Source organism: Schistocerca americana, chromosome X (genome assembly GCF_021461395.2).
Source record: "Schistocerca americana isolate TAMUIC-IGC-003095 chromosome X, iqSchAmer2.1, whole genome shotgun sequence".
Classification (NCBI taxonomy): Eukaryota; Metazoa; Arthropoda; class Insecta; order Orthoptera; family Acrididae; genus Schistocerca; species Schistocerca americana.
Genome location: NC_060130.1, coordinates 285,636,404 through 285,648,086, shown reverse-complemented (window position 1 = coordinate 285,648,086; position 11,683 = coordinate 285,636,404). Strand labels below are relative to the sequence as shown.

Below are 11,683 nucleotides of genomic sequence, written 5' to 3'. Positions count from 1 at the left end.
AAATTTTCTGCATAGAACACAGACTAGCAACCAATAAACGCTGTTCTGTGCTAAAATTCAGGACAGGGTTTTATAAGAATTTTAATCCCGACTTTGATAGCCCTTACAACGACATCTGTTCAAAATTCAAGTAGCTCGAACTGCAAATAAAGGCTGCAGAAACCGAAGAATGCCAGGAAATGTGCAAAACTAACCTGCACTTGCGGAAAGCCCATTCAGAGAAGTTCCACGGAATCATTATCGAGTAATCTGAAGACACTGTAGAAGTTCTCTTTGACATGCAACAAAATGAACCTCCACCAAACCTCTGTTGGAGAAGTCTTTTACACGTTACAGGCATGGATCCATAACCTGACTGTGGTGATATATGAACCAAAAGATGGTAAAGGTAACATTTTTCAATATACTTAGCGTAAAACATAATCTGGAAGAGGTGCAAATGAAATCGCATCTGCAGTACATTTTGCTCTACATTACTTGGAAGAGAGGAGTAAGATATTGCTAAGAGAGGATTAAAGCCTCGTACTCTACCCAGAAGAATAAATCAGTAATGCTCTGTATGCTGGCACATTTTATGGGACGCACTACAGTGTTTTCTGAATTTACCCACTATTTTCGTATTTGTGGTCATAGTTTCATGCCAACGGATCGTGTATTCGGATATTCGGCAGAGCTGAGAAGGAATATCAGAAGAAAGAAGGTATCATAATCCCATTTGAAGACAGGAATATTCTAGCGAAGTTAGGAAAGTGGTGTGGGGACATGACTCGTTTTCCTAGGACTCCAAACGCATTTCTAAGGAAATACTGAAATCTACCTTGCCTTTCTAAACGGTGTATGTACGAGCAATAACTTACAGACATATCAACTGTAAGATTCAATGTGCTGTTAAAATGATGTACTTCCCTTGGTCAGAAGAATGTTGTGATGTTTTGAAGAACATCCCTTCATTGAAAACCATGAAACATGCTGTGATTATTCCGAAGGCGAACCATATGAGTTCAACAAAGAATAAGGATGTAATGAACTTAATGCGTTTCCTTGTCATTCCTAAGGATACAGCAAGTTGCAACAATGATATACTCTCTGCGAGTTGTGAGGGATGCGAAGGTCACGACAGTTCACGAAGTATTTAAGGGGATGAATAGTCTCCTGAAGATGTGTAGCAGAGAGAAACGAAATATTTTAAAACTTTAATGTAAAAAGCAGACATTTAATATTCTGATATCACTGATCTAGTTTCGGCATAAACTGAATTTTGAAAAAGAAAACTGTGTTTCTACTCCCAGCAGTTGATAAAATATAAAAAAAAATTGTGCCGCATGGGATTAGCCGAGCGGTCTAGGGCGCTGCAGTCATTGACTGTGTGGCTGGTTACGGCGGAGGTTCGAGTCCTCCCTCGGGCATGGGTGTGTGTGTTTGTTCTTAGGATAATTTAGGTTAAGTAGTGTGTAAGCTTAGGGACTGATGACCTTAGCAGTTAAGTCCCATAAGATTTCACACACACACACACACACACACACACACACACACACACACACAAATTGTGTATATGCAACGACTATTTTAAAACATATTCAGCATTGTTTGAAATTTGTTAAGTGTATAAATTTTCCAATGTAAATTTCCTTGTTAATTAAATAAATGTGTCTCTTGAAAAACTTATTTTTTGCATAAAGCGACTTTTGCAAAAATGGTCAGGAAGCAGCAGCCAGCAGTCAGGCAGCAGCATCCGGCCGAGACACAAGCAGCAACAGGGAAGTAACCGATTTTGTGAAAATCGCAAGTTCCTAATCAGAGATGAATTATTTTGTTTCACTTGAGTCCTTTGGTAGTTAGCTTTTTGAATCTGTGTGTATTAATCTAATTTATTTGACACAGCTCCTGCTTTTTCGTCAGGGTCTACAGTAGAGCTGCGCAGCACGTGCCGATAGTCCGTTTATCTGCATAGTTTAGTTTTCCACGGTCTTTAGTACGGACAGGGACTGAGTGTGATGTGTGCGGATGCGAGCCGAGTTGGCAACGCTTCACTCTCAGCTTCAGGCTGTGATGACTTCAGTTACACAGCTTGAGGCTACAGCGGATTGGCACCACTGTTGTGGGCTTGCCATGGGGATCCAACGGACGCCAGCACGTCCGAGTTCTCCGATCGGTCCTCACCGGTGGACAGCCCAGTTACTTCTCGCAATGAGGTTGACCCCTCAAATGTGATCGAGTGGGAGGTCGCCCTGGGGCGTAGCAGGCGGCAAAAGACTTCCCAGGCGGCCGCACCTAAGGCTTCCCCGCTTTGTCTGACAAACAGGTTCCACGTGCTGTCTGCAGCTGACAATGTCGCTGAGACACATGCTGTCGCCTCTCCTGTTTCAGAGGAAACCTCTCAGCCTACAAGATCCGGACAATCACAAAGGGTGGGATTATTGGCAGATCTCCAACGTTGGACGCGTAATGGGGCCCCTTTGGGGCGTAGCTGTCAAGAAGGGAAAGAAATCAATGTGCACTCCGTGTGCATACCGGGTGGAGTCACTCCAAATGTGGAACGGGTTCTCCTGGATTCCATGAAGAACACAGGGTGCTGCCAGCTGCAGGTGGTTGCTCACGTCGGTACCAATGATGTCTGTCACTTTGGATCTTGTTTCGAGCGGCTAACAGAAGTGGTAAAGGCTGCCAGTCTTGCTTGCAAGATGAAAGCAGAGCTTACCATTTGCAGCATAGTCGACAGGACCGATTGCGGAGCTCTGGTACAGAGCCGAGTGGAGGGTCTGAATCAGAGGCACAGACGGTTCTGCGAGCGTGTAGGCTGCAGATTCCTCGACTTGCGTCAAAGGGGGGTTGGGTTTCGGATTCCGTTGAGTAGGTCAGGTGTCCACTATACGCAGGAGGCGTCTTCACGGGTACCACGGGCTGTGTGGCGTGTACTGGGCGGTTTTTTAGGTTAGAGGGCCTCGGGAAAACACAATAAGAGCTTCAGTCGCAAAGGGTGCAGGCCGAACACAGGAAGAATGTAGATATAGGAACCATTGGTATAACCGTTGTGCCGGCCGATGTGGCCGAGCGGTTATAGGCGCTACAGTCTGGAACCGCGCGACCGCTACGGTCGCAGGTTCGAATCCTGCCTCGGGCATGGATGTGTGTGATGTCCTTAGGTTAGTTAGGTTTAATTAGTTCTAAGTTATAGGGGACTGATGACCTCAGATGTTAAGTCCCATAGTGCTCAGAGCCATTTGAACCATATAACCGTTGTATATTGTCGCAGCTGTCTTAGGAAAGTACCAGTGCTCGAAGCGCTAATAGAAAGCATTGATGTTCAAATAGTTATAGGCACTGAAAGCTGGCTAAAGCCCAAGATAACCTCAGCTGAAATCTCTGCGAAGAACCTAACTTTGTTCCGAAAGGATAGGCTAAACATGGTTGGCGGTGGCGTGTTTGTTGCTGTTGCAAATAGTTTATCTTGTCTCGAAAATGAAGTAGATACTTCCTGTGAGTTAGTATGGGCAGTGGTCATTGTTGGCAACCGGAATAAAATAGTAATTGGATCCTTTTACCGACCTCCGAATTCATATGATACATTTGCTGAAAGGTTCAAAGAAAACTTGAGTTTCTTTTCAAACACGTACTAGACTCATGCGATTATAGTAGGTGCTGACTAATTTACCTTCGATATGTTGGCGAAAATACATGTTTAATTCCGGAAGTACGCATAAAAAATCATCCGAAATTGTGGTAACCGCACACTTGACCTCTTAGCAACAAATAATCCGGAGTTAATAACGAGCATCAAAACGGATACAGGAATTAGAAAACACAGAGTTGTAGTAGCGATAATGACTAGTGTAAACCCCAAATCCTCCAAAAATAAACGAAAAATATACCTATTCAAAAAAGCAGATAAAAATTCACTTGACGCCTTCCTGAGAGACAATCTCCCTCTTTCCAAATTAATAATGTGAGTGTAGACCAGATGTGGCCTGAATTGAAAGAAATTGAGAGATTTATACCTAATAAATTAACAAACGACCGAGCTAATCCTCCTTGGTACACAAAACGGGTCAGAACACTGTTGGAGAAACAGCGAAACAGACATGCCAAATTCAAACAGACGCAAAATCCCCAAGATTGAGATCTTTAACAGAAGCTCGAAATTTAGAGCGGACTTCAATGTAAGATGCTTATAACAGTTTCCACAACGAAACTTTGTCTTGAAACCTGTCAGAAAATAGAAAGACATTCTGGTCGTATGTGAAGTATGTTAGCTGCAAGAAACAATCAATGCCTTCTCCGCGCGATAGCATTGGAGATGCTATCGAAGACAGTGTTGCCAAAGCAGAGGTACTAACAGTCTTCCGAAATGAGAGTTACTAAACACAGCCTTACGAAATGCCTTCACAAAAGAAGACAAAGTAAATATTCCAGAATTCGAATCAAGAACAGCTGCCAACATGAGTAACGTAGAAGTAAATATCCTCGGAGTAATTAAGCAACTTAAATCACTTAATAAAAGCAAGTCTTCTGGTCCAGACTGTATACCAATTAGGTTCCTTTCAGAGTATGCTGATGCATTAGGTCCGTACTTAACAATCACATACAACAGTTCGATCGACGAAAGATACGTACCTAAAAACTGGAAAATTACGCAGGTCACACGAATGTTCAAGAAGGATAGTAGGAGTAACCCACTTAATTAGAGGCCCGTATCATTAACGTCGATATGCAGCAGGATTCTGAAGCATATATTGTGTTCGAACATTATGAATTATCCCGAAGAAAACGGTCTATTGGCACACAGTCAACATGGGTTTAGAAAACACAACTAGCTCTTTATTCGCATGAAGCGTTGAGTGCTATTGACCAGGGATTTCAGATCGATTCCGTATTTTTGGATTTCCGGAGGGCTTTGGACACTGTACCACACAAGCGGCTTGTAGCGAAATTGCGTGCTTATGAAATATCGTCTCAGTTATGTGACTGCATTTGTGACTTCCTCTCAGAGAGGTCACAGTTCGTAGTAATTGATGGAAAGCCATCGAGTAAACCAGAAGTGATTTCTGGCGTTCCCAAAAGTAGTGTTATAGGCTCTTTGCTGTTGCTTATCTATATAATCGATTTGGGAGACAATCTGAGCAGTGCTCTTAGGTTGTTTGTAGATGACGATGTCGTTCATCGACTAATAAAGTCATCAGAAGATCAAAAAAATTACAAACCGATTTAGAAAAGATATCTGTATGGAGCGAAAATTGGCAATTGATCCTAAATAACGAAAAATATGAGGTCATCCACATGAGTGCCAAAAGGAATTCGTTAAACTTCGGATACACGATAAATCAGTCAAATCTAAAAGCGGTAAATTCAACTAAACACATATGAGTTACAATTACGAACAACTTCAATTGGAAAGAACACATAGGAAACGTTGTGAGGAAGGCTAATCAGAGATTGCGTTTTATTGGCAGGACACTTACAAAATGTAACAGATCTACTAACGAGACCGCCTAAACTGCGCTTGTCCGTCCTCTATTAGAATACTGCTGCGAGGTGTGGGATCCTAACGAGATAGCATTCACGGAGCACATCGAGGAAGTTGAAAGAGCATTAGCACGTTTTGTATTATCGCGAAATAGGGGAGAGAGTGTCACATCGTACAGGATTTGGGGAGGGCATCATTAAAGCAAAGGCGTTTTCCGTTGCGGCGAAATCATCTCACGAAATTCCAATCACCAACTTTCTCCTCCGAATTCGAAAATATTTTGTTGACTCCGACCTGCATAGGGAGATACGAGCACCATGATAAAATAAGGGAAATCAGAGCTCGTACGGAAAGATATAGGTATTCGTTCTCGTTGACGCCAATTTGTTGTAGAAGTATGGAACATGTGCTATGCTCAAGAATTGTGACGTTTTTGGAGGACGAAAATCTCGTCTATAAAAGTCAATATGGATTCCGCAAACAGGGCTCTTGCTAAACTCAGCTCGCTCTGTTGCTCCACGAGATCGACAGCGCTATACACAACGGCGCTCATGTTGATGTCTTGTTCCTGGACTTCGGGAAGCCATTTGATACACTCTCGCAATGACCTTTAGTGAAGAAAATGAGCTTATCGAGCATTGGATCACATTTGCGACTGTGTTCAAGACTTTCTTGTAGACAGAATGCAACATGTCACTATTAACGGGACAAAATCGAGGGATATGAAGGTAATTTCCGGGGGAGCGTAGGGAAGTGTGACAGGACCGCTACTGTTTACAATGCATTTAATGATGTAGTAGAAAGCACCGGATGCTCTTTAAGACTACTCGCATATGATGCGGTTGTCTATGACAAAGTAGCAACGCCACAAGATAGTATCAATTGCAGAATGACCTGCAGAGGACTGATGAATGGCGCAAGCCTTCAGAGTTGACCCTAATCATAAATAAATGTATCATATTGCGCATACGTATGAAAAGAAATCCACTATTGTACAACTACAGTATTGATGACAAACTGCTGGAAACAGTATCTACCATATGTAGGAGTAACTATCCAGGGCGACCTAAATGCAATAACCACATAAAACAACAGCAAAAAAAGCAGATGCCAGACTGAATTCATAGGAAGAATCTTCTTGAAATGTAATTCATACATTAAAAAAGGGGCTAATAAGGCGCTTTTTCGGCGGATACTTGAATATTTTTCATCAACATGGGATGCTTACCATATAGCACTGATAAAAGAGAAAGGGAAGATCCAGAGGCGAGCGATGCGATTCGTAACGGGATCGTTTAATTGGTGCGAGAGAGCTACCGAGATGCTCAACAAACTCCACTGGCAGACGTTACAAGAGAGATGGTGTTCTTTACGGAGAGGTTTACTATTGGAGTTTCGAGAGAGCACTTCCCAGGAAGATTCTGGCAACATATTAATTCCTCCTACATATACACTCCTGGAAATGGAAAAAAGAACACATTGACACCGGTGTGTCAGACCCACCATACTTGCTCCGGAGACTGCGAGAGGGCTGTACAAGCAATGATCACACGCACGGCACAGCGGACACACCAAGAACCGCGGTGTTGGCCGTCGAATGGCGCTAGCTGCGCAGCATTTGTGCACCGCCGCCGTCAGTGTCAGCCAGTTTGCCGTGGCATACGGAGCTCCATCGCAGTCTTTAACACTGGTAACATGCCGCGACAGCGTGGACGTGAACCGTATGTGCAGTTGACGGACTTTGTGCGAGGGCGTATAGTGGGCATGCGGGAGGCCGGGTGGACGTACCGCCGAATTGCTCAACACGTGGGGCGTGAGGTCTCCACAGTACATCGATGTTGTCGCCAGTGGTCGGCAGAAGGTGCACGTGCCCGTCGACCTGGGACCGGACCGCAGCGACGCACGGATGCGCGCCAAGACCGTAGGTTCCTACGCAGTGCCGTAGGGGACCGCACCGCCACTTCCCAGCAAATTAGGGACACTGTTGCTCCTGGGGTATCGGCGAGGACCATTCGCAACCGTCTCCATGAAGCTGGGCTACGGTCCCGCACACCGTTAGGCCGTCTTCCGCTCACGCCCCAACATCGTGCAGCCTGCCTCCAGTGGTGTCGCGACAGGCGAGAATGGAGGGACGAATGGAGACGTGTCGTCTCTTCAGCGATGAGAGTCGCTTCTGCCTTGGTGCCAATGATGGTCGTATGCGTGTTTGGCGCCGTGCAGGTGAGCGCCACAATCAGGACTGCATACGACCGAGGCACACAGGGCCAACACCCGGCATCATGGTGTGGGGAGCGATCTCCTACACTGGCCGTACACCACTGGTGATCGTCGAGGGGACACTGAATAGTGCACGGTACATCCAAACCGTCATCGAACCCATCGTTCTACCATTCATAGACCGGCAAGGGAACTTGCTGTTCCAACAGGACAATGCACGTCCGCATGTATCCCGTGCCACCCAACGTGCTCTAGAAGGTGTAAGTCAACTACCCTGGCCAGCAAGATCTCCGGATCTGTCCCCCATTGAGCATGTTTGGGACTGGATGAAGCGTCGTCTCACGCGGTCTGCACGTCCAGCACGAACGCTGGTCCAACTGAGGCGCCAGGTGGAAATGGCATGGCAAGCCGTTCCACAGGACTACATCCAGCATCTCTACGATCGTCTCCATGGGAGAATAGCAGCCTGCATTGCTGCGAAATGTGGATATACACTGTACTAGTGCCGACATTGTGCATGCTCTGTTGCCTGTGTCTATGTGCCTGTGGTTCTGTCAGTGTGATCATGTGATGTATCTGACCCCAGGAATGTGTCAATAAAGTTTCCTCTTCCTGGGACAATGAATTCACAGTGTTGTTATTTCTATTTCCAGGAGTGTATCTCGCGTATTGACCAGGACGAGAAAATTCAAGAGATGAGAGACAATACATAGGCTTACCAGCAGTCATTTTTCTCACACATCATTCGCGAATGGAACAGGGCAGGTGGGTTCAGTTAGTGATACCAGTAACCTCCGCCACATACCATTAGGTAGTTTGCAGAGTAGTATCTGGATGTGGAAATACTTTTACTAACGTATTCACTTTTATTAATTGCGTATTTATTTTTTGCGATGTATAACTTCAGAAAGGCAGATGGCTGCACAGTTTTTCGTTCCTCGTACCATATGAACCACGTTTTAATAAATCATGGAACAGTAGCCTCTTCATAAATTCACTAACTTCCACGACGCTTTCAGTTTCCGATTCCTCCTTAATTTCGCGTTCATCAGTTTCTGTAATATCTTTGTGTGGAACAACCATTTTGCCGTAATTAAAAACGTTTTGCAGCTCGTTCACACCCATATAGCTAACGTTAGCATTTAGCATTAATGTAGTCACAAGGGAGGTAGATGTGAATTTTAATAGCGTCAGTTCCGGAAGTGGAATTTACGAAAGTTTCCTCTAGTCTCTGGGAATTAAGAATAGGTTATTACAAACGAATGGTGTTCGATTATGGGCTGGTCGTGCGGTAGCGTTCTCGCTTCCCGCGCCCTGGTTCCCAGGTTCGATTCCCGGCGGGGTCAGGGATTTTCGCTGCCTCGTGAAGACTGGGTGTTGTGTGATGTCCTTAGGTTAGTTAGGTTTAAGTAGTTCTAAGTTCTAGGGGACTGATGACCACGGATGTTAAGTCCCATAGTGCTCAGAGCCATCTGAACCATTTTTTCGATTATGGGCTAATATTTGTTTTGCGTGGTCTAGGGGACTTAAATCACGTGTCTCCTGTTCCAAAAGATATGATTACATCGAAGCAAACCACCCGAATCCTTGAGAATGTTGATGTGAGAGTCAGCAGGGTCCACTGTAGTTCACGCTATCTGGACAAACCTAATACAAGTAGGATACGGTAGGTATCCTGCATGTGCACAATGGCGTGTGTTTGGCCTCAACAGCCACATCGACCTGACCAGCACGTAGCATAGGTCGACGTCTTTTTTTAAACTTTTGTAACATATCTAACCTTATATACGTGCAAACATTGCTCAACTTACGCGTTATTGATGTTGTTATGGTCATCAGTCCTAAGACTAGTCTGATGCAACTCTCCATGCTACTCTATCCTATGCAAACATCTTCAGCTCCGAATAACTATTGCATCCTACAGCCTTTTGAACCTGCTTTCTTATTCATCTCTTGGACTCCCTCAATAATCTCTTCCCCCCCCCCCCCTCCCGCTCCATCTAAACTGGTGATACGTCAGTATCTCAGAGAGTGTTTTACTGGCCTGTCCCTTCTTCTGTTAGTAAAGTTAAGCCACAAACTTCTTTTCTCTCTAGCTCTATTCAGTATCTCCTCACTACTTACATGAACTAATCATTTAATTTTCAGCATTCTTCTGTGTACAAACGTCAAAAGTTTCTATTCGCTTCTATTTTGCACTGTTTATCGTTCGCGTTTTACTTCCTTAAAAGCCTGTACTTAAAATACCTTCAGAAAAGACTCCTTAACACACAAATCAACATTTGATATTAACAAATTTCTCTTTTTCCGAAATGGTTTTCTTGTTATTGCCAATCTACATTTCATATTCTCTCTACTTCGGCCACCATCAGTTATTCTACTGCTCAAATAGCAAATCTCTTCTAGTACTTTTAGTGTCTCATTTCCTAATCTAGTTCCTCTGGTATCGCCTTATTTGATTGGACTACATTCCGCTAGCCTTCTTTTTCTTTGGTTACTATTCATCTTGTACCTCTTTTCAATACACTGTCCATTACATCAGCTGAACATCAAAGTATTATGCTGTGAAACTTTCTGGCCGATTAAAACTGTGTGCCGGACCGAGACTCGAACTCGGGACCTTTGCCTCCCGCGGGCAAGGCTCTACCAACTGAGCTATCCAAGCACGACTCACGCCCCCTCCTCACAGCTTTACTTACGCCAGTACCTCGTCTCCTACCTTCCAAATTTTACAGAAGCTCTCCTGCGAACGTGCAGAACTAGCACTCCTGAAAGAAAGGAGTGCTAGTTCTGCAGGTTCGCAGGAGAGCTTCTGTAAAGTTTGGAAGGTAGGAGACGAGGTACTGGCAGAAGTAAAGCTGTGAGGTGGGGGCGTGAGTCGTGCTTGGATAGCTCAGTTGGTAGAGCACTTGCCCGTGGGAGGCAAAGGTCCCGAGTTCGAGTCTCGGTCCGGCACACAGTAAAACTGCCACAAAGTTTCGTATCAGCGCACACTCCAATACAGAGTGAAAATCTCATTCTCCTATGCTGTCTCTGACAGAATTATAATGTCATCGGCAAACCTCCAGGTTTTCGACTCTGCATCTGGTACTTCAATTCTGTCTTCTAATTTTCCTTTGGTTTTCTTTATTGCTTCTATATTGTAGAGACCGAATAACATCGGGGATAGGTTACAAACCTGTCTCAATTATATCTCGACATCTGCTTCCTTTTCGTGCCCCTCGACCCTTATAACTGCCGTTTGGTTTATTGTTAAGTCGGAAGTCCCATGCAGCTTTCCTACTACACTTCATGTCATTCATTTCTTTGTGTCGAATACATCAGTCATTCATTTTCTACCTGTCGATCGAGTGAATAGATTCTTAGTGTTATCGCTCAAGTTACACAGTACCAGAACCCTTGTTAACAAATGAGGGATTGTGCGTTGCAGCGTCTTAACTGCCAGAACTGGTGTTAAGAGGTGAAATCTTTGTGTCCAAGCTCTCGCGAAGTATATCGTTATTGCAGATACATTACAGCAAGGATATGTTATTAGTGGTATCATAAATAGTTTGTAACCATAACTGAGCATGTTAATAATAACTTTCTTCCTGTCTTTTTATCTCCCTTCTTCTACACTGATGAGCCAAAACATTACGACCAACTTAGCAGCTGAAGCGTAGTGTGGTAACGATTCTGCGCGTCATAGATTCGACAAGTCTTATGTGGTTTTACAGAGGTACTTAACATCTAGGTAATTCCCTTAGAGTACGGGACGCTGATGTGTATCTACATCTACATCTACATCTATACTCCGCGAGCCACCTTACGGTGTGTGGCGGAGGGTACTTATTGTACCACTATCTGATCCCCCCTTCCCTGTTCCATTCACGAATTGTGCGTGGGAAGAACGACTGCTTGTAAGTCTCCGTATTTGCTCTAATTTCTCGGATCTTTTCGTTGTGATCATTACGCGAGATATATGTGGGCGGTAGTAATATGTTGCCCATCTCTTCCCGGAATGTG

The 11,683-nt window shown here is 44.4% G+C and overlaps 2 non-coding genes across 2 annotated transcripts; one reads left to right on the top strand and one right to left on the bottom strand.

Annotated features, from left to right (window-relative positions):
* Positions 1–10,270: 10,270 nt before the first annotated feature.
* On the bottom strand, positions 10,271–10,344 carry Trnap-cgg. Its single transcript has one exon. It is a non-coding gene; the product is annotated as a tRNA-Pro (tRNA).
* A 215-nt stretch (positions 10,345–10,559) lies between these two features.
* On the top strand, positions 10,560–10,634 carry Trnap-ugg. The gene has a single exon. It is a non-coding gene; the product is annotated as a tRNA-Pro (tRNA).
* Positions 10,635–11,683: the final 1,049 nt, after the last annotated feature.